This window comes from Canis aureus, chromosome 13 (genome assembly GCF_053574225.1).
Source record: "Canis aureus isolate CA01 chromosome 13, VMU_Caureus_v.1.0, whole genome shotgun sequence".
NCBI classification, from domain to species: domain Eukaryota; kingdom Metazoa; phylum Chordata; class Mammalia; order Carnivora; family Canidae; genus Canis; species Canis aureus.
Window position 1 is genome coordinate 57,200,425 of NC_135623.1, and position 26,785 is coordinate 57,227,209.

The following is a 26,785-nucleotide window of genomic DNA, read 5'->3' on the forward strand; positions in this document are numbered from 1 at the left end:
TTTCCTTGACTTACATGTCTCTACAGACAGATTCTTTCTCCTCTGCATGCCTTATTGCCTACCTGCCCTTACCCACTCTGTGAATAGGACCTGCGGATTCATGTCCCCAGTGTGTCCTTCAGCTCCCTTCACCTCCCAAGGTCCTCCCATCATAAATCTTAAATGTCTGTATCAGTGGTTATCAATCATAACCTGAGATTAGGTAGATAGACCATGCTTTGTAGTAATGTTTCTTAAGAAGGTGAGGGCAGAGAAGAAACAAAGAAGGCTATAAGAAGGTAACTTAAGGAAATGTATATAGAATACATAAATAATGTATAAAGGGATCTATATTAACGTATTATTACATATAATACATAAGCTCATACACATATAAAGGAATTTATGTATAGAATAATTATACATAAATTCCTTTATTTTATGTAATGATAATATCTATATATATGAATTCCTAAAAAATGTATTATATATAATTTTATGTTTTGTATATTATATGTAACAATATAGCTAGTATATTACATAATATGATATTAATTATATATTTAAAATATACATATGATTACATATTACATGTAATTGTATTATATACAAATTCCTTTAGCTATTACATGTAATTATGATATTATGATATTTGACATAATCTAATTATGAAATTAGACATATGTATGAATTCCTTTATATATATCCTTAGGAAATTATATATATGCACAATATAATTACACATATAAAGAAATTTATAGAAAGTGTGTAATATATGTTAATTACATATGATTACATACTATGTAATTACAATATATAAAATTCGTTTATGTAAACTTTCACATGTAAAAATATACATAAATCCCTTATATACCACTGAGCACCATTAACAGCCCCCTTAGGAACATTGGCTCTTCCCCTGAACCTTCATCTTTTCATCATGTCCCAAAGGCTTTGCTCTCACTTGCTGCCTGGGAGTGAGCACAGTTCAATGGCCTCTTCACATCTGCCCTCTACTTTTAAGTCTCACTTGAACCAACAGACACAAATGATGCTCCTGAGGCTCCTTCCGGTCCTTGAGCCTCAACTGAGCTGTATCTTCCCAGCAAAGGCAGAGCTGGATACAGGAGAAGAGGATCGTGGAAAGACCAGAAGGTGGCCATGGTAGATCAAGTGAGAAGAAGAAGATGGAGAGGACAGGGAGGTGGGTGACCAGCTGACCTGATTTGCCAAGTTTCAGTGCTAAAACTGGGACAGTCTTGGACAAACCAGTCTTATGGCCAAGCATGGCATTGTATTCTTCTGGAATGGAACCTCAGGTGTGGCAGTGAGACCTTACTTAACGCAAGCATTTCCTATTTGTTGCCCTGTGAGCACGCAAGAAGTTAATTTCCCAATTTTATTTTTTGCTTTTTAAAAAATTAAGCAACTGAAAAAAAATTAAACAACTGGTGCATCAGTCATAGAAAATTTAAATATTCAGAGAAGCAAGAAGAAAACAAATGTCATTGCTTGTAATCTCACTTCCCAAAGAAAGCTGTTTTTATGATTCTGGTGTTTCTCCTTCCAATTTTCTCCCGCACATACATTCTAATTTTCTGTATATATGTAAATATGCTAAATTTATTGTTTTTATTAGAGAAATCAAAGGTGTCAGGGGAATAGCAGAATCATTGGGCACAAATAAAAGATGGCATCCTAAGGGAAATGAAAAATAAAACATGAATGATTAGGTAAACTAGCATAAAAATGAAGAGCAACTGAGCTGTGTTGGGGGCCATGGCCTTGTTCTGAGGCATCAGCGGAGCCCTGTGATTGTGGAGGCAGGTGTTCTAGAACCATGCAGCCACGCTCTTAGCACTCTCTGGTGGTGACCTGGGTTCTATGTCTATTCCTGCACTCCAGAACTCAAGAGCCTGGGCAGCACATTCATGAGAGGCTGTCTCATGGAAAGAGCTCAGAGAACTTAAGCGAAGGTGACTAATTGGGAGTACAGAAAGGCCTTGGGGCGGGGTGGGGGGGTTGGGGGGAGAAAGCAGAACTATTCATCCGGAAAAGTCAGAAGATCTGAAGGACATCTTTTTTTTTTTTAATATTTTATTTATTTATTCATGAGAGACACAGACTGAGAGAGAGAGAGAGAGGCAGAGACACAGGCAGAGGGAGAAGCAGGCTCCATGCAGGGAGCCCGATGTGGGACTCGATCCCGGGACTCCGGGATCACACCCTGGACGGAAGGCAGGCGCTAAACCGCTGAGCCACTCAGGGATCTCCTGAAGGACATCTTAATAATCCTCTTCAGGTAGATGAGAAGGTGGCAGCCACAGGGCAGTGACCCACTGTTCCCCATTTTCCCCAAAGTCTGAGAAAGGAGAACGAATAACAAATGTTACCTCTCTTGCGGACGTTTTACTTTGCCACAAAATTTTCATGCCCATTGGATGATCTCATCATCAGAACATCTTTGAGACACCGGAGGGAGGTGCATGCACAAGTTGATTTAGATCGACACAGGAGAAAACACTGTGAGGGTTGTGAAAGCTTCCAAGATTTTTCATGAAAGGCACAGACTCTTCTTTGCATGGTCAATAAAAAATAGAACCATTTTTCTTTAAATGGGGATGCTTTCTACAGTGCCCTGCCTGAGGACAGGGAATAATAAGTATACCTTCCATTTATATAATACATTATCTGAATAGCTTTCATCCTCCTAAATTCATTGTCTATGAAACAGTCATTTGAGATGGCAGGGATATATTTTTTTCCCATTTTCTAGATGAGGAAATGTAGCATTAAAGAAATAAAGAGATGATGAAATGAGTACTGGGTGTTATAAGTTGGCAAACTGAATTTAAATAAAATATTTTTTTAAAAGGAAAGAAAGAAAGAAAAAAAAAAGAAGTAAAGTCACTTGCTGAAGATCCCACAGTGAACTGGAGAGCTAGGGTATATACTTGACCTAGGAGTCTCAGTTCCCAGGACTCTTGCAACACTAGCTATTCAGCCATTAGCACACATTGAAATCACCTACAGGACTGGTGAAAACACAGATTGCTGGATCCACCCCCAGATTTTCTCATACGGTAAGTCTGAGGTGGGGCCTGAGAATTTGCATTTCTAAAAAGTTCCCAGGCAATGTTGCTGCAGCTGTCTGGGGACCACACCCTGAGAACCACCATGTTACCATGCCCGCCAACTAGACTGGCAACAGAGAAAAAATTCTTAAAAGCCACAGGCCCATAAAAGTTGCATTTAACTTGAAAAATCTCCTCCATGGAACTCACTAACTTCCGACCACCTTTACAAACATCTGGCAGCTGTGTTACCAGAGCAACACAGCACATGCATCTGCTCCAAGGTAGGGGGCCAACTCTTCCCAGTTTCCCATCACACAACACAGAAGTGGAGCAAGAAGTTAAGAAATATTGAACACATATTCTACTCTATGACAGGCTTTCTTTAAGGTATTTTATAACACCCTATTTTGTGTTCCTAGTTACTCCTTGATATAGAAACAGTTATTTGCATTTTACAGATTAAGAAACCGAGACTCAAAAGGTTATGCACCTTGAAAAAAGGAAAGAGAAGAATACCCAGCTTCAAAACAATATTTTTCTTTGACATCATTAATTATTTAGATCCATTACCTGATGTCCATTATACTCATCCTAATTTTTGTTAGGTCCTCAGCACGTTAGTCAATGTGTCTTTCCCCCACCCTACATAGTTATTCTCTCCCCAGCCTGTGGCCTTATATCTAACTTCTTCCTAACTCAAAAAGATCTTTTCTGAACTTTGGTGCCAGAATCAGTTAGAACTTGTTAGTTGACCAATTCATTCGATGTGAAAGACCTACTTAAGAAGGAATTAGTTGGGTAAATTTTGGTTCTCATGATGCTGTTTTAGTACATACTGAAATGAAGGATTGTGATAACAGAATCAAATTTTTTTTTTATAAAAAGCAAGTTACAAAGGCAAATACCATATGATTTCACTCGTGTGTGGAATTTAAGAAACAAAACAAGTGAACAAAGGGGAAATAAAAGAGACAGAGAGAGAAACCAAGAAACAGACTCTTGAGTGAACAAACTGATGGTTAGCCGAGGGGAGAGGGGTGAGGGGTTGGGTGAAATAGGTGATGGGGATTAAGGAGTGCTCTTGTTGTGACCAGAACCGAGTATTGTATGGAGTCTTGAATCATTATATTGTTCAGCTGAAACTAATATCACACTGTATGTTAACTAACTGGAATCAAAAAACTTAAAATATAAAATTTTAAGAGCAAGTTGAAAAACATGAAAGGTATACCTTTTTGGTAAAAATAAAATCCTGTAAACACACATGTACACACGTAAATGCACAGACTCACATTTCAACACTCTCAGGAAGAGGATACATCAAAGATATTCACAGTGATTATCTCAGAACCGGAGGCTGAGATATGGTGACTTTTTTATCTTCTACAATTTGCTTTTCTAAAGCTTATCATTTTTCTTCCACGGGTATGTATTATTTTGTGTTAAGAAGGCCTTCTTTGCCAATCCTTAAAATCTCCCTCTTCACACCAAGTTCCTTTTTTTTGTTTTTTTCACACTAAGTTCTTTACATTTTCCTAGTGTTTCTCCTCTTAATTAACTCTTTGGCTCTATCTTCCTCTCTATGCCAGAAAATAAGAGTTCTTTGGGAACAGAAAGGGGAAAAAAATCCAGCAGGCCACTTACGCATAGTTCAAGGAGAAAACAGGACAGCTACCAAACCTCCCTGGGCTCACATTTTATCTGTGCAGTGAGAGCACTTGATTCAAGGGCATCTAAGAACTGAACATATATAATAATTATTTCTTCAGGACTCTTGGGCTCTGCGGGGTATGATTAAGAATGGACTACACCAATTCATAAATCTAGACGATTTATAACAAGAGCGAAGTTACTCTAATAAATACTTATGGAAATCAATGAACAAAACTTCTATGTTGTACCAGTGAGTAAACAACGTGCAAAAATTAATAGCTGAAGTTTGAAGCCCTCGATAGAGTAGTAAATTCTCTAGCAATTCTCTGCCCCATTGAATCTGCTTGAGACTCTGGGTCGGCGAGGACTCAAAGCTGTGCAAGTTTGAAGAAAGATTGTGCTGCGTGAAGCAAGCGCTCTCTGGGGAGCAAGCCTCAGGGCCAGGCCTCTTCCGGTCCAGATCTTTCGCCAGTGAAACAGGAACCACCAGGTGATGCCCCGGGTTCCGATGAACTCGCTTGGTCACACCCGGGTGCCCTGAGTCAAACCACCACCCACTTAAAGGGAGTGAGTGGCTGTCCTCTGTCCCCAAGAACAGAACCACCTCTGTCCTCTACGGACATTCGAGGCAGAAAGGGAAGGCACATGTCTTCTTTCATACGAGTTCATGGAAAGGATGGAGGGGGCGGGAATCGTTCACTGAGCAAAGAGAAGTATTTGAAACTCGAACATGGGATCCCTGGGTGGCGCAGCGGTTAGGCGCCTGCCTTTGGCCCAGGGCGCGATTCTGGAGACCCGGGATCGAGTCCCACATCGGGCTCCTGGTGCATGGAGCCTGCTTCTCCCTCTGCCTGTGTCTCTGCCTCTCTCTCTCTGTCTCTCTGTGACTATCATAAATAAATAAAAAATTAAAAAAAAAAAAAAAAAAGAAACTCGAACATCTCCGAGCCTGCAGATAAACATCTGTAAGCCTTCAGAATAAGACCTTGAAAGGGAAAGCAATGTCTGGCCCCAAGTGCTTCACCCAGACGACCCTCCTGAGGAAAAGAAAGGAGCCACCCCTCCTGAGGCCTAGCGGGGCTGGCCTGAAGGCTGGTCGCTTAAAGGGATGATTGTTTTCTAAAGAGCCTCAGGGAGAGCCAAGTAATGAAACCCCTTCGTGCTTCCTATCCGGGGCGTTGGGCCCTGGCATTCTCGCTGCTGCTCCCCGGCCTCACCCATCACTGTCAGCATCAGACCTGCCGGGTGGGAGCGGGGAAAGCAGAAAAGAACCGCTTCCCGGCCCTTGCCCTGGAGCTTAGGGTGGGTGCATGGTGACTGCTGGACACCTGATGGCCAAGGGCGAGGCACCGCGTTGCTGCAATCCCACTGGAGGGGTGTCCGGGGTGTCTCTCCTTGGCCCTGTTGCTGGAATGACTGTATCCCACATCACGTCCGCTTTGAAGTGATGTTTTGGGATGTGTGTGGTGGAAAGCTGCTGCTGCCTCCCCAGCCGGCCTTCCGGCCCCGAGCTCCAGCCACGCCACCAGCGCCCCCAGGGCGGCCGACCGTCGTCCTCCTCCTCCCGCCAGCGCTCCCAGGCCCCGGGGAGAGCGAGGGGCAGCACCTGAGGACGTTTCCTGACCAACCTGAGGCAAACGCTGAGCGGGCGGCCTCGGCCTCAGCAGGGCCCAGGCCCGCACCTCGTATCCGCAGAGGGAGCAGGTTCCTGGAAAGATCCCTCCGGAACCTTGACGAGAAGCTAAATACACGAGGCGCAAAGTGGTTCGTAGCCACAGTCTCGCATTCACAGCCACACTTGTGTGTGTGTGACTCTGCGTCGGCGCCCATCGTCCCTGGCCTCCCACTTCTCCAGAGAGGCCCCGGGAAGCGCTACCTCACCGAGCAGGCTTCTAGAAGAGCGGGATCTTTCTCCCCCCCGCCCCCCCCAGGCTGGAGGTAGCGTGCCTTAGGCCCTCCTGCAAGAGAGCCAGGCCTTCCTTCCCCCTTCCCGTCCTCCTCAGGTGAGGAAACACTTACTCTGCCCACCCACCCCCCCTTTTAAAGATTTTATTTGTTTATACACGAGAGGCAGAGGGAGAAGCAGACTCCCCACAGGGAGCCCGATGTGGGACTCGATCCCGGACCCTGGGGGTCAGGCCCTGAGCCAAAGGCAGACGCTCAACCGCTGAGCCACCCAGGCCTCCCTCACCCTGCCTCTCTACAACGTACTGGAACACCCCTTCTTTTGGCAGCATTACGCTGATTTGGGGGTTTGTTTATTTGTTTGTTTGAAGACACAGAGGGCACGAGCAGGGGGAGGAACAGAGGGAGAAGCAGGCTCCCCGCCGAACAGGGAGTCCGATGCAGGGCTCGATCCCGGGACCCCGGGATCATGACCTGAGCCAAAGGCAGACGCTTAACAAACTGAGCCCCGCGGGCGCCCCTGCACTGATCTTTGTTATCCACTCTTCCCCTCTCCCCCAGTTTCTCAGGGGGCACTGTTCCCCCCCCCCCCCAGTTTCTAAAGCTGCTTGTGGAGGCAGATGCAAGGGGAACAGCCTGGTGTCTGAGGAGCTTCAGCCTCACTCCAGCAAGTGAAGCTAGAGCAAAACATTTGAAAAGGTCACCTGATAAGCAAGGTGGATGGCACACAGGCCCATGGAAAACTGCTCAGCATCATCTGTTATTAGAGAAATGCAAATTAAACCACAGCGAAGTACCACCACACACCTATTAGAACGGCTTTAAAAGCAAGGGGCATCTGGGTGACTCTGCGGTTGAGCGTCTGCCTTTGGCTCAGGTCATGATCCTGGGGTCCTGAGATCGAGTCCCACATCGGGTTCCCTCTGCCTGTGTCTCTGCCTCTCTCTGTGTGTCTATATGAATAAGTAAAACATTAAAAAAAAAAAAAAAAAAAACAAAGGGCACCTGGCAGGCTCAGTAGGTTAAGCGTCTGACTCTTGGTTTTGGCTCAGGTTGTAAGATCAAGTCCTGCATTGGGGACCTTGCTCAATATGGGATCTGCTTGTTCCTCTCTCTCTGCTCCTCTCCTCCTCTCCCCTGGTGATAAATAAATAAACAAATAAGCTCTTCTAAAAAATGTGAGAGAAAATGACTTAAAAAATCAAACTAACAATACCAAGCAGTGGTGAGACTGTGAAGCTACTGGAACTCTCATATTCTGCTGGTGGGAATATAAAAGGGCACAATCACTCTGGAAAACAATTTTGTGGTTTCTTATAAACCATCTGACCTGATAACCCCACTCCTAACTGAAATAAATATCTATGTTCACATACAACCTTTATACAAATGTTTATGGCTGCTTTATTAAAAATCACCCAACGTTGGAAACACCCCAAATGTCCTTCTACTAGGAAGGGGCGAACAAAGTCTACGATGAACTATGACTCAGCAATAATAAGTAACGAAGTACTGACACGTGCTACAACGTGATGACCCTCAGAAACATCATGCTGCAGGAAAGGAGCCAGACTCAAAATTCTACATACTGTGTGCTTCCATTTATATGATATTTATGTGATGTTTTTGTAAAGGAAAAACCATAGGGACAGAAAACAAATCAGTGGCTGCCAGGGATGGGGGGGTGGGGGCAGAGGGGTTGTCTACAGAGGGGCATGGGGGCAATTCTGGAAAAGATGGAGCTCTTCTATATCTTCATTGTGGTGGCGGTTGCACAAATCCATATGTTCATCAAAACCCACTGAACTAGGCACATAGGGTGAATTTTACCATATGTAAATCATACCTTAATTTTAAAGCTAGGAAGCCAGAGTAGGAATCTGTCTTCAAGCAGGCCATGTGAGTGGCCGTGACACCACCTCTCTAGGCAGCCTTTCCTGAAGGGGCATGTCACTGCTTCTCCTCCCCCTTCTGTAGAAGAAAGATCACATCAGAGCCCCTGAAAAAAATGCAGCTTCCTCACAGGCTTCTAGCTCTGGAGATTATCTATTGCTGATTATCTGAAAGAGGTGGCCCTAAAAAGAAAGTCAGCTTGTATGGCCGGTTAAATCCAACTGGAAGGGGTTGTGTCAGGGCTGCCCTTTATAAACAATGTCACACAATCAGTGGTCACATAGTAAGTGGTAGTCACTGATGTCGAACATGGTCACCGTTAAGCCATTTAACTCTAGGATAACCTCCGAGGTCAAAGTGTTGGGAGGCAGCCCTGCCTGCCATGTGGTGAGTGCATGCCAAGCTCAAGAAGGTCCCGAACCCCAGATTACCCTCTGTTCCTCCCCTCCACCACACCGGGTGCCCCCACCACGGGGCCACTGTGCTGGTGAGCAATGTCTCTCTCACTCTTCGGCCAGAAAGCCATCTGACTTTGGCTCAGAAAACAGAGCCAGGTATAGCTCGGAATGGACAGGCCCAGACACCTGGGTGGCTCAGGTGGTGACCCTGGGGTCCAGGATCGACCCTGTATTCCTGTATTGGGCTCCCCTCAGAGAGCCTGCTTCTCCTCTGCCTGTGTCTCTGCCTCTCTCTCTCTCTCTCTCTCTCTCTATCTGTATCTCTCGTGAATAAATAAATAAAATCTTTAAAAAGAAAAAAGAATGGACAGACCCCCATTGTATTTTGTTTCTCTGATGAGCAAAGTCTATTTCAGGGCCGGTTTGGAAGTAGGGGTTCCCTCTATCTTATGTTCCTGGGAGCCAGCCTGCCACTGGTTCTGGGAAGAATCCTTTGGACCAAGGATGAGCGAGGGCCTGGATGGCTCCCCGAGCTGAGTTCCCTTCTAGTGTGCCACGCCTACGGAGGGGCCCAACGAGGCAGGCCACCGTCCTACCGTGGGGGCTGGAGGGTACCAGAATCCGCCTTACCTCTGGTTTCTGCCTCGCCCTGGCTCCAGGCCTCCCTCTGTCCATGATCCTTCTCATCAGTCTTTCCTGGCTCTTGGTTACCCTGACCAGCAGCCTCCCCTCAGGGTTACTGACGTATGACTGAAGCACCATAAGCCACATATCCTCAAGTGTACAATTGGGTAGATTTTGACACGTACATACATTCAGGAAACCATCACGAAAATCAGGAGAGAAAACGTGTCTATCACCCCCAAAACTTTCCTCATGCTCACTTTGTAATCCCACTCTCCTGCCCTTGCTTGCTCACCCCTCATTCTCAGGATCCACTGATCAGCTGTCACCATAGACTACATCACAGTTTTTAGAGTTTTATATAAATGCAATTGTACGAGTATCTCCCTCTCTCTCCATCTCTCTCTCTCTCTCTCTCTGCTTTCAGAACAATTATTTTGAGATTTATCCATGTTGCTGAATTTATCAAGAATTCATTCCTTTTTATTGCCGAGTAGTATCCTCTCATATGGCTATACCACAATTTGTTTGCTCCACCATTCATTTGCTGATGGATATTTCAATTGTTTCCAGGTTTGAGGCCACCTTTCTCTTAAGCCAGCTGGGCTGGCAGTTCTTTAGGAAACATCCAGGCTTCTAAGGCTTCTAGATGCTCTGACCTCTCTGGCCATGGTGGGAGTGGTGGGAGTCAATCCACAGAGTATGGGCATAGTTGTGGGGAGAACTGGCCTCTCCATAGACCCTTCAACTTCTCCCCTTCTTTCCCGCCACCTCCATGCCAGCAGCCTCTTAAATCACAATAGTCCCTTGATTTGAGCCAGGAAGGGAGGTGACCATAGGTGTACTGGGAGGAATGGACAGTTTGATAACAACATCTTCCACGGTGATACCTCCCACCATTTCAACCCTTTCAGAAAAAGGCAAGTGAGTCTCTGCAGTATGGTAGGTGGCTGACAGCTTTTATAATTCTGGCTCTTAGAACATGTTTTTAAGAGGTCAGTATAAAATACCTATGGCAGTGCTTCTTAAACTTTGATGTGGACCCAAATCATGACAGGATCATGCTAAATTGCAGATTCTGATGCAGTAGACCTAAAACGGGGACCTCAGGTTCTAGATTTCCAGCAAGATCCTGGAAATGTGATGCCACTACTCTTCAGACCACACTCTTGGAAGGGTATGTAATCCCTCACAGGTATGCAATCAGTTAATAATTGCTTTTTAACAAGTGTTTAATCACTACCTATAAAACTCCACTAAATATAGGTTAATTCTAGTCCTCCCATCTCCTGAAGATCCCTGCAGCTATTCTGAATTGGCCAGGGCCTCTGACCAAATGCCTCTAATGCTCTCTGGTATCGAGGCCCGGCATTTGAGCTAGGTGGAATCAAAATATCTGATGCTTATCTTGTTTTCTTCTTTATCCCTTAGTTTCTGAGAAATACTAAGTTCTAGAGCTAAGATGTTACAGAAATGGGTTATGGGATAGGCTGAGAGACTGAAAAAGAGAAAAGAAACAAGGGTACAAACAGGAGAGAAAGGAACTCCTAATTACGGTCCCAAGGCTGTTCCAGCTAGGGGCCCAAGGACTGGATGGTGGTGAATCTGAGCCATGCGCGAAGTTTCAAGTTGAGCCTAGATCTCCAGAAAAACTCCATATGGGTCTCACCTGGTCCTCTGTTCCCACAAAATACCCCTACCCTTCCTTTCATTGGCCCTCAATAATTCCCATGTTCGAGGAATGGCTCGTTCATTAATTTGACTCATCTTCTTAAAGATTTTATTTATTTATTCATGAGAGACACACAGAGAGAGGCAGAGACACATGCAGAGGGAGAAGCAGGCTCCCTGCAGGCAGCCCGATGTGGGACTCGATCCCAGGACCCTGGGATCACAACCTGAGCTGAAGGCAGATGCTCAACCACTGAGCCACCCAGGTGCCCCAATTGGACTCATTTTTTAGGCTGTATACGCTTCCCCAGAGCCTAACTCTAATGGAATCTTTTTTTCTTTAGGGACCAACTATCACGGACTTCACTAGAGTGGAAATGAGCTGGTGATGGTCACTGTGGAGATCACAGATCTCTTGAGTACAAAGTTTTGATAAGGTGATTCATCCATTCATGCAAATGAATATCCCCTAAAATGTGCAAAAGTTCTAGGGCTACTGCCCCTTCCATCAAGGAAGGATGAGACAGAAACTGACATATCAACTCTCATTCATGTTGGGAGGCACAAATTAAACGTTTGAGGAGATCAAGGAAGTGTCACCTCTAGCCGCAGGAAATAGGAGAAGGCAGCCTGCAGCAGGTGGCTCCTACCTGGGTGATTGCTAGGAACTTGTTAGGAGGAAAGTCAAGATGCTCCAAGTGAAAGGCGCAGAGGTGGGAATGCCTGCTGTCTTTAGGGAAAGGAGGTCACCCAGTCTTTGTGTTGGGAGGAATGGAACAGGAAGACGGGAAGGGAGGCCAGAGGCCCACCCTGACTCTATTACTCCCTGAATTCTATTAGGGGTTAATTGAGGATGCAGAAGTAACAGAACAAAAATGGAGCTCTCGGGTTGACGTGGCCCCCAAATGCTCTGATGAAGCAGAGTGAGGTGAGTCGCAAGGTAAGGAGTCCAATTAGGAGGCCACCCTATCAGTCTGGGTAGGAGGGCCTTGGCCAGCAGGGGCTTCTGGGAATAGAAAAGGCAGGTTAGATAAAGGAGTAGGGAAGTAGGATAGCCCAGAATTGGAGGCTCTGAATGTCAGGGGCGATGGACGATGGAGAGAAGGCAGTGGTCACATTGTGACTTTGAGTCTCTCTGGGAGAATGACAATCCTGAACCACGAGTTTGGTTTTAGTTAAACTGAGACATTACATGAAGTTGTCCAGCAGGCAGTTAGGAACGTAAATCTGTAGCTTTGAAAGCAAAGGCCTTCTGAAAACACACATTTTGGTTATGCAGAGGTCCTTCTAGAGACAAGCAAACACATGAGAACTGGAACTCCACACAGTGCTACTCACTGAGGCTGAAAAAGTAACAAAGACGAGGTCTTTCCCTTGTGCAGTTTTCAGACCCATGGGGGAAACAGGCCCCTCCTGCCATAACAGATTTCAGTGCCTGGGATGCGGGAGGTGCTACAGTAGGGGGGCATTCGGGGTGCTGCCCAGGAGGAAACCCCCGGAGTGGATGAGAGTTCTGAGGAGGCAGGGGCATGAGGAAGCAAGCTCTTCTCCCATCGGCTACATTTGGGGGGGGGGGGTGCTTACAATGTGCCAGGCACGATGTATAGACTTGTGACCACTGTGCCACACTGTCCTACTAATGTCTGCACTCTGCAGGGAGAGGAGAGACATTATTTATTTAATTATTTCTTTAATTGGAGTTCAATTTGCCAACATATAGCATATGACCCAGTGCTCATCCCGTCAAGTGCTCCCCCTCAGTGCCCATCACCCAGTCACCCCAACCCCCTGCCCACCTCCCTTTCCACTACCCTTTGTTTGTTTCCCAGAGTTAGGTGTGAGAGGAGAGAAGTTAGAGGACGTGGAGGAGAAATCGAGATACCAAGATGCCCCCGAAGTAAAAAAAGAAAACAGTTTCAATGATAGCAGTGGTCATCGGTGTTAAATGTTACCAAAAAGTCAAGAAGGATAAGGACTGAGCAGAGATGGGCTGCCTGAGTGTCTCAGTCGGTTAAGGTCTGACTCTTGATTTTGGCTCAGCTCATGATCCCGGGGTCATGGGATGGAGCCCCGTGTTGGGCCTGTGCTGGGCATGGAGCCTGCTTGGGACTCTCTCTCTCTCTTGCCCTCTGCCCCTCACTACCCCTGCTCCCACATGTGCTCACTCTCCCTCTTAAAAAAAAAAAAAAAAAAAAGAACTGAGCAGAGATGACTGATTTGGGGACTTAGAAGGCATGGTGACCTTGGGTGGTAATTTCAGTAAAGAAGCATCAGAGGAAGTTATATTCTAAAAATTTAAGGAATGAGCTAGTTAACAGGAAGTGGAGGACACTGAGTAGAGAGGTCTTTTTTGAGAATTTTGGTAATCAGAGAGGAAACTGAGTGCTGGTAGTTCAAGGTGAGAGCAATTTCAGATGTGTTTTTTTTTTATTTTACGGTAAGAGCGCCTGGGGCATGTTGGTACTCAGAGGAAGAGGGAACCAGTGGAGGGGGAATGTTTAAAGACTGGGGAGATAATAATGACCTAGATCCCCGCAGGAGAATGTAAAAATCTCAGCTGCTGGCCTCTGGGGTCTCTGCCCTGCACCTGGAATCACCCAGGTGGTGGCAGCCCTTGGTGGGGAGAATGGGGCCCCCGTCGGTTGGACCCTGAGTCCTTCTGGAACCAGCCTGCCCTGAGCAGTGGTTTCTCCCTTGTGCTCCATTCCCCTGAGGCTGGGTTAGTGCTCTGACACCCAGTTGCTTCTGCCTCTCATCTGTAAATAAACTCTTGACCAGTCGCAAAGATCTCCAGAAACTGGTTTCTCTAGTCCTAAACGCCAGGTTGCCCCTGATATCCAATGACAGCTCCCCACCATTCGTCTACCTAGATTTCTATGAACCCCAGCTTTATTTACACCAACACCCAGGATTTAGGACTTGCTTTGGAAATTTGGCTAGTTGCCCTTCTCCCAGAGACTTGACCGGGAAAACACCTTTTTAACCCACAGCTATTAACAACCTGCCTTATTTGGACCAAATTACTGACGTTCAGCTGCCTCCAGATTAGCTGAGCCTGCTGTTGGCTCAGCTTCGGTGTAGAGAGCGGGAGAAATTGTGACAAGAGCCTTGGGACTGCGAGAGGGGCTGCATGCCTCCCTTCCAGCAAGTTTAGAGGAGGGAGAAGAGGAAGGAGTTCAGGGGTCTGCCTCCAGCTCCCGGGTCTGCAGCAGATCCACCGTCCACCTGCTCATTCCTTTCCTCATCCCCTCAACCACTTGTTTAGCTGTTTACCAGTCAGCAAGTTTCGTGAAACACCCACAGTTTTGCCAGGTTCCAGAAACCAGAGGCAAAAAACACTAAGAAGCCTCAGGAAAGACTGAAACCAAGCCCATCGGTGACTCAGAGACCTAGACTCACCCAAATTTGCCTTGCTTTCAGCCAAGGAGAAAGGGAAAAACCTGTTTTATGTGTTCATCCTGCGGCCTCCCTTAACCATTAGGATTTCAGGCCTCTCTCACCTGCCATTCCCCTCTGGGAGGTGTGAACAAAGCCATCATTTGGCAATTCGGGGCCACCCAGCAAGCACAGGGTGCCAAATCATTTAAAGACCTTGCCCTGGTTGCCAAAGCTAGAGGTGGGGATGAATGCTACCTGCCTAATGCGTCTTGCTGTTCACCAAGGCAAGGGGAAAATGGGTGTTTTCAACATTTGAAACTCAAATGTAACCCCAGGCCCTGCTCCAGCGGAAGCCCCTACAGCCTTCTCAGACTTCCACCGCATAGCGTGCAGAAACCAGTGGTGGCTCCAGTCACCCCATTCCCACCCTAAAGATACCTGCTTCCAGCTCCCCTTCCTTCCCACGTGGGACCCAGAATCCTGCCAGCCTTAGGGGCTCCTCCGGGACCAGAAAGGAGCCCAGCCTTGGGCCAGGGAAAGGAAGAGGCGAGGCTACCAGCTGCAAGGTGGGGTGAAACTCAAGACTTTAACAAAGGAGCAGGAAGGGTGTTCCACCCCACCCCGGCCCTGTCAGACAAGGGAGTGTGCAACAGGCCTACATCCGAACGTGCTTGTTTAAACATGGATTTGTATTTGTTTTTAAATTTCGGATTAAAAGCAAAAGTATTGTTATGGTGGAAATTTGTAGGATATTGAAAACGATTAAGAAGAAATAAAGGTCACCCAGAAATCAGCACCGTTCACATTTGGTCTGTTTGGTGTGCTTCCTTTGCCTATATATACGCGAATTAGGTATTTACAAAGTTGTCTACAACATAGTTAATGGCCGTGTAGTATCACGGAAAGAAAAGTAATGATAACAGCAGCTGGCACATAGAGTCAGCAGGCTTACACAAGAGCAACCCATTTAATTCTGGGACTTAATGAGGCAGATGCTATAAAATTATCCTCAGTTTACCAGTAAGGGGAAACTGAGGCACAGAGAAGTTACTGAGTGAGGAGCAAAGGTATGAATGCGCTCAGCCACTTACTCATCGTACCACAGTGTAATTTACTGAACCCAATCCCAGTCGGTGCTTCACTATCATCCACAATCCTGAGTCGAACATCCTCGAATGCACACTTTTGTAAACATGCCAATTATTTCTTTATGGTAATTCCTAGGCCAAAGGGAAAATTTACTTTTAAGGCTTTTGATACGTATTGCCAAATTTCAGGAACATACCAGGTTATATTCTGATGCAATGAAAATACTGCGCTTTTTTTATGAATACTTACCAATGCTAGTAATTTTTTTCTTTGTGGCTTATTTGGAGAAAATATTCCTCATGGTTGTTTTAATGTACACTTACTCGTTTACTTGTTGTTTCTTTTTAACTTTTTATTTATTTTTTTGTTTGAGAGAGAGAAAGAGGGAAGGAGAGGCAGAGGGAGAGAGGAAGAAATCTCAATCAGGCTTCATGCCCAGCACGTGAGCCCTAAGCAGGGCTCAATCTCATGACCCTGAGATTATGACCTGAGCCAAAATCAAGAGTCAGATGCTTAACTGATAGAGCCACCCAGGTTCCCTTTGTTTACCAGTTTTATAGAAATTTTTTTCATAAAATTATTTATTTGAATTTTTCTTTTATAAATAGCAGATTTGTTTATTTACATACTATTTCCTATTAGAGTCTTCTTTTTATTTTATCTATATATTAAGATTTTAAATCTCATATCTGCAAGGTATGTTGGAAACATTATTCAAGGTGGCCATTTGCTTTTTAATGTTATTTAGAGGGTTTTTAAAAATATACACAGACATTTTTTAGTTTTTACTGTGTCAAATCACTGATCTTTTTCCTTATGTTCTATTTTAATGACATATTTAGAAAGAATTTCTCTATCTCAAGAGTGGGTGAATATTCACTTATATTCTCCTGCAGTTCTTTCTAAACAATGTCCATTCATGACTTTATGGTCCAGTGAGGAAAAGTGCAGAAAACCAGAACAACATATCCCGTGACTTGATTGATTGTCCAGCTCAATATCTACTTTGCTGCCATTTTGTAAATGTTCCTCTTGGGGAAAGACAGGACTCAGTGCCGTTTTGTGGGTCTCCTGGGAGCAGCCTATCATTCTGACTCAGCTTATATTCTTCATTCTCACGAGGCTTCATTTCCTATCTCAGAGGTGGCCTGCTTGAGTCCAGATGATTTCTTGCTGCTGTTGATGGGAGCTGTGGGTTTACCATCTGTGTGCACTTGGACCACTTTTCTTTCCTCTCCAGGCTTCTCCAAAGAATATGTTTAAGAAAAACAAATACTCAGAGCTTCCAAAGGCGTTGGAAAACTGGTCCAAGGACTCCATTTCCTTTCTTAAAAAGGAACAAAGAGAGAGAGAGAGAATTGTCTTTGTAGATGCTTGGTAAACCTTGTTCCTGCACAAGCAGTTCCACCCAGGGAACTGCCCCTCTACCTGGCTGTGATCCTCACAAAAAGGTTTTCCAAGTCCCACCAGGCATTCTTGCTGAGTGATAGGAAGACTCGGTGTATTGAGCTGCATCTTCTCAGCAGCCACTGGAAGTAAGAAAAAGATAATTTAAGTTCATAAGAGTCCCACGCTGTTGGCATAGAGTATCTTGCTAGACAAACATTACCAAGTGCAGAATGAACAAGTTACATCCTAAATGCCTGAGCAAAAAGCTAGCAGTCAAGCAAATGGACCCATTTGTGGGTAAAGAGCCTGCAAATTCAGTCTTCTTATATTTCTCCCTCCCCACTTTGAGTTAAAGTAAAGAAAAAGGTTTTCTCGTGCAGCCTGGGTGGCTCAATAGTTTAGCCCCACCTTCAGCCCAGGACGTGATCCTGGAGACTCGGGATGGAGTCCCACGTTGGGCTCCCTGCATGGAGTCTGCTTCTCCCTCTGCCTGTCTGTCTGTCTCTCTCTGTCTCTCATGAATAAATAAATAAAATTTTTTAAAAAGAAAAAGATTTTCTCTGCCTAATTTATCTTTATCCCCTAACCTCACCATATTTCTACTGCCCTCTCCATTGCAATTACTACCAAAACCTTTCAAGAGAGTTCTCCAGGCAAGTGTTTTTTTCCCCTGAAGTGACAAAGGCATAAATGAAAGAAGCTTCTGCTGAGACAGGGGAGGAGGGATGAGGCCCAATCCGCATGAAGTTTTAGAAAACATTATTGTGTTAATCACAGTTTCCCATTCCTCTTCCCTCCACTCCCCTGAGATCTATCTGCAGCCCTGAGATGGAAACCGCTAGTAGTATCTCTGACGTGAGCTCCAACCTGCTGCTTCTCCTCAAGGAGCAGGAGGACAAGAGGAAATGCCTAGAAATATCAACTTTTAGTCAATTTCAATTCCTTCTCTCACAAACATATTTCAAACAGTCTTTAGTGAAGGAATGCAGAAGACTGGGGGCAAAAGAACATTAAAAGAAGAAATGAGAAATTGTGAGAAGCTCAACCTATCATACTACCATACTCTACTCAATAACCAACTTGCACCAACAACACACTATTTTAAATTCAGATTTATGGAATTTTTGTAAAGATAGTACAAAGAATTTCCATATACCCAGTTTCCCCTATCGTTAACATCTTAACAGTAGTATGGGACATTTTTTACAGTTAGAGACTTGATGCTAACACATCATTATCAACTGAAGTCCATACATTATTTACATTGTCTTAGTTTTCACCTAATATCCATTTTCTGTTCTAGGATCCCCACCAGGATACCATGTTATATTTACTTGTCACATCTCTGGGTTGTGGCAGCCTCGCAGACTTTTCTTGTTTTTGATGGCCTTGAGAGTTTTGAGGATTACGGGTCAGATATTTTTGCAGAATGGCCCTCAATTTGTGTTTGCCTGATTAGACTGGGTTGATATGTTTTGGGGAGGAAGACCACAGAGGCCAAGAGCCATTCTCACCACATCCTAGGAAGGGCAGTGCTACCGATATGTCTTACTACTACTGACGTGAGCCCTGGTCGCCTGGCTTGAGGTCGTGTTTGTCAGTTTTCTCCACTGCAAAGTCTCTCTTTCTCTCCGTGCTTTCCACACCAGTCTCAGGAGGAAAGTCGCTAGGCCCAGGTCACACTTACAGAACGGGGAGTTCCTCTCCTCCAGGCTAGGGTATCTACATTAGTTGTTGGAGTCCTTCTGCATTTGTCTCTTCTTCTCATTTATCTATGTATTCACCCAATATAAATATAATTATTTCTATTACTACTGGTTCACAGATATTTATTTTATACTTCAGGTTATAATCCAATACCACTTTAACCAATGGGCTTTATTTTTAGTTTTCATTACAAAGAATTTTGAATACACGCAAAAGTAAGCAATATAATATAATGAGCCCTCATCCCACCCACCTCCGAGTTTGTATGTCCTCCAAACATCACATCATTTTTTTTTATTTTTATTTTTTTTATTTATGATAGTCACAGAGAGAGAGAGAGAGGCAGAGACACAGGCAGAGGGAGAAGCAGGCTCCATGCACTGGGAGCCTGATGTGGGATTCGATCCCGGGTCTCCAGGATCGTGCCCTGGGCCAAAGGCAGGCGCCAAACCGCTGCGCCACCCAGGGATCCCCACATCACATCATTTTATCCCTAAATATCTCTGTGTGTATCTCTAGAAGACAAGGATTTTTAAAAAACAACCATAACACCATAGCCACAGCTAAAATAATTAACAATAAATCCTGAAGAGCACATAATCAATATTCAAATTTCAAATTGTTCCCTAATTGTGTATTTATAATTTTTCTTTTAAATCAGCATCCGAATAAGATCCATATATCGTGATTGGTCAGTGTCCTTTTTAAAAAAAAAAAAAAACATAAATTCCCCCTTTCTCTCTCTCTCTGTCTCTCTTTCACTCTCTCTCTTTTTCAAGTCTTGCAGTTTATTTGACGAAGGGATCAACTGTATATCCCAAGAGTTTTCCAGTCTGGATTTTGCAGACAGCATTCCTAGGATGTGGTTCAGTATTCCTCTGGACTCTGTAGTTCCTTTAAATTGGTGGTTGGATCCAGAATGATTAGCAGTTTTTAAAGCAGACATCAATTATCAGTGAATGATGAAACAGAAGTTATCTTTACCTGTTAGTGTGACCAAGGATGGAGATGCTGGTCCGGGCAGAGCCACATTCAAGCCTTTTACCAGTGTTGCCTTGAGGTGGGTAAGTGCTATGGGCCTTCAGAACCTCGTCCTCGCCTGAAGCAGCCTGAAGAATGCCTGCCAGCCATTGCAAAGTGCTATCATACTCACTAGCACACTCTAATAACAGAATCCCCATAGAATTCAGATTCAAAGAAATCTGCATAGATCTAAATCTCCCATTTCTAAGAGTTTTTTAAAGTTCTTGAGGTTCTTTATAAGTAGCTGCTGATACTATAAGTTTCTTAACTGTTAAAATTCCTGTGACCTGTGATCAGAAACAGCTACATAATAGGTATGAAGCCCAGGTATGAAGACACGGCGTCCCTCATTCAAAATTATTAAGAATTTCAAGGTGGCAATAGCAGAACATGAAGCTGAGCATCATATCCCTCTGATGTCAGAGCCTGTGACTGTGTGGCCTGGGCAGCCAGTCCCACCTGTGATGCTCAAGAGTTATATGGGAAGATGGCTACTTATTATGTTCATCCCTTATACAGGCGAAGGAAAGGTGTCTCTACAGAACAAAGCACTGCCAACCCCAGAACTCACTGACTTCTTTGTGGAACACCATGGGACACAGACACATTACATCCCTCCACAACAAACCTCTCCTCTTCTGACTCTTGAACACCCAGATGCAGTACTGCAAAGACCTTGGCTATGCATCCGGAGCATTCTAGAACTATTTCACGGCTGCTTGCACTGCATGGCACCAGAGGGGTTCAGGTTCCAAGACCATTATTCCCAGGATCCCTACTTGGTTACGTGGAGAAATTGTCTTGTTCTGAAGAGATACGTGCTTAAGTATTTTGGGGTAGACCATCAGAATGCTTGTGATTTATTTTCAGATGGTTCAGATGTGTGTGTGTGTGCATACAATATATTAATATACACATAGGGGTATGTGAGCTTAATTATGCACCAGGTATGTGGAAATGTGGGCCAAGAGCATTCTGAGACAGGGAACCACAGGAGGAAAGCCTTGAACCAGCGTGCCTAGCCAGGCAGCCAAGGCGACAGAGCTAAAAGCCTAAATTTCGGGTTCCAAACCCAGGGTACCCTTTACAGATCCCACTTTAAGCCATCATAGCAGAATTTACCACTATATGAACTTACCCTGTCCTTTAATTTGTTTGCTTCTTCCCCAACTAGGATGCAAACTCATTAGAGTAGGGATCCATATTTTCTCATTCACCCCACAGCCCTGTACCCCAGCACCTAGAACAGTGCAGCTAGAGTAGAAACTCACCAGGTATTTGTTGACCGAGTGACAACATGTGAGCAAATGATCAAAATGATCGTTTGCCTCAAGAACGTCAAGGGCCCAGTGCTCCCTAGTTCCGCAGCTGCTGCCCTGGAAAGGCGTGAAGGAATCAGTGATGTCGGTCATGCAGATGGTCAAATGTCCTGCTGCTGCTTCTCAGGAGCATGAGACATTTCAAAGAAAGTCAAGGGAGAGGCTAGCGCTATTGCTAGAATGGCAAACATCAGTGGAGGAGGTGGTCGTGGGGGGTGGAGTAGGATGAAAGAGGGGAGCTTTCCTGCTTATCCAATCATTCCAGATCAATGGCATTTGGGGCTCACCCTTCCTTTCCCTGGGTGGGCCCTCCTACATGTGTGTGGGAGGGGAGGGTGCAGGAATTGCTGGGGAAGGGGGAATGTCATCCCCAGCACTCTCTCATCAGAAACAGGAAATCAAAGATCTGAAGGTTAAAATGCCACGAAGACCCCTCACCAAGCTCCCCAGGGGGCTTCACAACCTGTTGGAATTAATCGCCTAAGGTTTAGCCATAACCCACTGCCTGATTATTATTATTATTAAAGTTCTTCTCTCTGAAATGCACAGGACATTTGCACTGCCCTGCCTAGAATGCTGATGATTTGGCAGGAAACAGAGGAATCTGGGGCCACATTCTCTCATCATTTTTAGCCTATTCTGGCGCCAAGAAAAAAAAAAGGAAAGGAAAAAACTGTCTGGGAGATCAAATAAAATTATAATTCTGGACCTTAAAAACCAGAGTTGGATCCATGCCATGGACTGAGCACTCCCGTCAAACACGTTTTAGAAACAGCAGGTTTCTAAAGCACAGCACCACATGCGGTGTTGGCAAACCTGCGAGGTTGCTTCCCCGCCTTGTGAAATGTGTGCATTTATTCATCTTAAACCACATTGAGGTTGTCAAATATTTAAAGTAAAAATAGGACATGTCGTGTCATATAAATAGGATTTATGAACCAAATATGATTTGGATGTCAGAGAGCACACACTGGAAGTATCTAAGGAACTAGCTAGAAGCTTGCAAGTCTAAAGGGTTTTTTTATATATATCATTCCCCAAAGCCAGGAAAATAAAATAAAAATTATGCCAAATTATTCCAATGTTTCTCTCTGGTAGTGAGTTTGAAATCTTTTTAGGGAACAGTCCATCTGTTTAGAGAAAAAGAACAATCCCTTGGCCTTGACACAGGTAAAGCTTCTTAAGAGAGTTGGCCCTTTGCCTCAGGTAAAAACTAGGCATGCCAAGTGCACAGACGCATCAGAAATGGAGGTGATTGCCTTCCAGGAACAAATACCAGTCTAGTTATTTGGCAAATGACTAAGTAAGTGTCCTGTTGGCAGATAGATAAAACTGAAACAAACAGACAACCTAAAAGTTTCTGTAGCTTCTCTCAGAATCAAAGAAACAGAAAGTTAGTTCTATCAACCAGCCCACTATGGACTAGAAAAACAGGCTTTCGATAACCAAGTGCAGCAGAGCCCATGTCACACAATGACTAATGTCACCGATTTAAACACATCCAACAATAGACACCTGCTTCAGAAGAACCGTCATCTAGCTTTCATCACAACTCATTGTAAGTTTTAAGAACAAACTTAAAAACTACTAGCAAGATTAAGCAAATTGCTTTAGATGGTAAGCAAGGATCTAGAAAGCACGTAGGAAACTTAAGGCTGAATTCACTGGGTTCTTCTTCTTTGGGTCATTACTTCTGTCTCTTTTGCTTTCAGGCTGGGACAAGCCCTTTCTTAAGAAACTGAACAGGTAAGAACAGATGTGTAACATACGCTGTCAAGATGGTTTCTAAAACACATGATTTAAATGATAGCAATATTTCCAAAAATAGTTTGAAATCTGAAACTATTTTCTAAGACCTATGTTCAGGTATTAGTCAGATAACTTTTTCAAAGATCAGGCTTTCACTAATTCACTTGGGGGGGGAAAAAGTGTTTGTTACATATGTAGGTTGGAAGCAAATAACACCTTTAACTTTTAATCCCTTTCCTTAATTTATGAAAATGAAGTGGTAATTTCTTTTTTAATTTTTTTAAAAGATTTTATTTATTCATGAGAGACACAGAGAGAGAGGCAGAGACACAGGCAGAGGGAGAAGCAGGCTCTCTGCGGGGAGCCTGATGCGGGACTCGATCCCGGGACTCCAGTGTCATGCCTTGAGCCACAGGCAGACACTCAACCACTGAGCCACCCAGGTGCCGCTGAAATGGTATTTTCTATCTCATTGTTGCTGCTGGATAGAAAAAAATGCCCCACACAAAGATTCTCAGCAAAAAGGGCTGATGGCATTACAGTTCTGGTTTCTCGTGCTTGTAGTATACACCATTCATCCTCTGACTATTTACAAAACCTACTATGTGCAAAGGAATGAACTAAAGGGTTCTGTGCACAGAGAGAGGGCTCTCCTGTGGATCATTTTGCATAGGATGTCTATGATAAGGAGCACACAGGAATGGGGAGACTGGAACAGGGAAACTGAGTTCTAGTCCCGGCTCTGCCGCCAACTATGTGACTGTGTCACTCTTGTCAAATCACTTCACCCCTGGAGGCCTCACTATCATCCCCTATCAAATGGCAAAGAAACTGTATCAATAATTCTTAACCTGGGGTCCACAACCCCCCAAGGTTTTCAAAGGGAATATTTGGGGTCTATAAACTCATATGGGGGAAAATAGTGCATTTAGTTTCCAGTAACCTTTAAATGAAAATGGGCATTTTCTGTCATTGTGAACATAGGCAACAAACCACAGTAGTGTTTGCCTTCTATTAGCTGTGCTTTGTCACCAACAGAAACCATACGTATAATGGGGTGCCCGGGAGGCCCAGTTGGTTAAACACCTGCCTTAGGCTCACGGTCCTAGGATCGAGCCCCACATTGGGCTCCTTGCTCAGTGGGGAGCCTGTTTCTCCCTCTCCCTCTGCCTCCCACTCCCCCCTGCTTGTGCATGCTGTCTCTCTCCCTCTCTGCCAGATAAATAAATAAAACCTTAAAAAGAGAAAGAAACCATAGGTATCTTCAAATTATATGGCAATTGTTGCAGGTATCTTGAAATATTGCTTGGGCTCATTGTTACTTTGAAACTATGATAATTGTTAGACTTTTTTCGAGTTTTTAATATTAATATGTTAATGAACAGCATATATTCATTACTATATTACACATTTTTAAAAAGATTTTATTTATTTATTCATGAGAGACACAGAGAGAGAAGCAGAGACACAGGCAGAGAGAGAAGCAGGCTCCATGCAGGGAGCCCGATGCGGGACTTGATTCTGGGTCTCCAAGATCACGCCCTGAGCTGAAGGCAGATGCCCAACCGCTGAGCCACCCGGGCATCCCACAAATTTGTTTTTAAAAATATGTTGAAAACTCCATCTTATACCCATTATGATGGCTATTATTTAACAAAAACAGGGGGTCTGGGTGGCTCAGTGGTTGAGCATCTGCCTTTGGCTCAGAGTGTGATCCTGGGGTCCTGGGATCGAGCCCCACATCAGGCTCCCTGCATGGAGCCTGCTTCTCCCTCTGCCTGTGTCTCTGCCTCTCTCTCTGTGTCTCTCATGAATAAATAAATAAAATCTTTAAAACAAAACAAACAAACAAAATAAGTGTGGCAAGGATGTGGAAAAATCAGAATCCCTGTGCACTGTTGGTGAGAATGTAAAATGCGGCAGCTGCTATGGAAAACAGTACAGTAGGTCCAATTAAAAGAATTACTGTATGATCCAGCAACTTTACTTTAGGGTATATACCTAAAAGTTTTGAAAGCAGGGACTCAAACAGGTATGTGTACACCCGTGTTCCTAGCAGCATTACTCACAGTATCCAAGAAGTGGAAAAAACCCAAATGTTCATCAACAAATGAATGGGGACACCTGGGTGGCTCAGTGGTTGAGCATCTGCCTTCAGCCCAGGACATGACCCCGCGGTTCTGGGATCGAGTCCCATGTCGGGCTCCCTGCACGGAGCCTGCTTCTCCCTCTGCCTCTTTCTTTCTCTCCCTCTCTGTGTGCGTCTCTCATGAATAAATAAACAAAATCTTTAAAAAAAAATAAAGCAAAAGGATGGTAAGCAAAATGGAATATTATTCAAGCATAAAAAGGAGGGAAATTCTGACCCATGCTACATACAACATGGAGCCTGCTTCTCCCTCTGCCTCTCTCTCTCTCTCTCTCTCATGAATAAATAAATAAAATCTTTTAAAAAAATATTCTGGAAGGAAAAAAAAATATTCTGGAAGGGATCACAAGAATGCCAAAGGGACCCATGATATAAAAAGATTGAAAACTTGGGACGCCTGGGTGGCTTAGCAGTTGAGCGTCTCTTTCACTCAGGGTGTGATCCTGGGGTTCCAGGATTGAGTCCTGCATTGGGCTCCCTGCGGGGAGCCTGCTTCTCCCTCTGCCCGTGTCTCTGCCCCTCTCTCTTTTTCTCATTAATAAGTAAATAAAATCTTTAAAAAAAAAGATTGAAAACTTAAAAACTTCAAAAGCATTTTTCAGTTTCGAAATTCTAAAATTCTCTGCAATGGAAAAAGAAACAAGAGAAAAAAATCATTGTTTTAGAAAATGGACGAATGTAGCTATATGTAGAAATAGTTAAACCTTTACTATACATTAATATCTTTTTTCCTAATAAAAATTTTAAGCTGGATTCAGAAATATTAAAAACGTCTTTAAGTCCCAAGAAAGAGCAATCATATTATAAGCTGCCTTTTTCTTCAAAATGCCCACCTTGGGAGTCTGATCAGGTGCTCTATGAACTATGTTAATTACTTATTATAACTAATAAAGTCAGGGTTTTTAACAACATTTAACAAGATACAGTAGCAGGCTAAGAACAGGACTTTTACATCATTCTGCGTATAGGAGAAAAGATCACCTCCTACTTTTTTTAGTATCTTGACTTCAAATGGTAAGAGGAAAGCATCTCAAATCCTGAAGGCATTTTATCTGCTCTGACACTACTCAATACAGGAACTGGGTATGCTTGGTCCAGCCTCCTATCTCCTGCCCCAACTGATCCTGTCACAGGAGGCAGGGGCAGAGTAGGCAAAAGGTCAGAAGGAATTTCCTTCCTCAAGGAGAGGCAAAGGCCTCTCTGTCAATTCTGTTTCCCTTACCTGATCCCTGAGGTTTAGGTCTAATTACCTAAAGCTGCAAGTAGGTCATTCTTGGTTGTAAAGGATTTGTATGTAAACTGTTAGATAGTATGTCATTGGTATAGGCTGCATGTCCTACAGAATGCCCTCATAAACCTTATCTCAGTGGTCTTAACCAGTGTGATTTTGTCCTCCACAGGAGACATTTTTGGGTGTTAGGACTGGAAGGTAGGAGCATGCTGCTGGCATTTAGTAGATAGAGGTTATGGCCAGGGATGCTGCTAAGCTCGCTACAACACACAAAACGGCTCCCCACAATGCAGAATTAGGCAGCTTAGGGTCTCAATAATAACAGGGTGGAGAAACCCTGCTTTATTTGATTTTATTAAAAACAAAATGATTCCTGGATGTCTCTCAAGAGCCATCTTGGATGAGGGAAGGTGGCAAGGGAGGAGAGCATAAAATCATACTGAGCACTTTAGGCTTTATCATGAGCACTTTAAAAATATATCTTATTTTTAAGTAATCTCTATACCCAACGTGGGGCTTCAACTCACAACCTCGAGATTAAGAGTCACATG

At 44.2% G+C, this 26,785-nt stretch overlaps 1 protein-coding gene and 1 long non-coding RNA gene across 8 annotated transcripts in view; one reads left to right on the forward strand and one right to left on the reverse strand.

Moving 5' to 3' along the window:
* The first annotated feature begins 1,846 nt into the window (after positions 1 to 1,846).
* On the forward strand, positions 1,847 to 14,689 carry LOC144282562 (uncharacterized). Of its 5 annotated transcripts, none has more exons than XR_013351055.1 (6): positions 1,847 to 1,955; positions 2,855 to 3,062; positions 10,605 to 10,706; positions 11,545 to 11,637; positions 12,041 to 12,140; positions 14,191 to 14,689. It is a non-coding gene; the product is annotated as an uncharacterized LOC144282562 (long non-coding RNA). The 5 variants fall into 5 exon arrangements; XR_013351056.1 differs by having other exon boundaries at positions 12,041 to 12,128; XR_013351058.1 differs by lacking the exon at positions 14,191 to 14,689 and adding an exon at positions 13,030 to 13,398.
* Positions 14,690 to 15,955: 1,266 nt separating this feature from the next.
* TIGD4 (tigger transposable element derived 4) overlaps positions 15,956 to 26,785 on the reverse strand; it is a 49,947-nt gene continuing 39,117 nt past the window's right edge. The window contains exons 4-5 of one of the 3 annotated variants that reach the window (XR_013351062.1): positions 21,058 to 21,162; positions 15,956 to 17,196 (exon numbers count right to left, since the gene is read on the reverse strand). The gene's annotated coding sequence lies outside the window, so the exon portion shown is untranslated. The remainder of the gene's footprint in view (positions 17,197 to 21,057; positions 21,163 to 26,785) is intronic. The other 2 variants (XR_013351061.1, XR_013351060.1) reach the window with 2 other exon arrangements.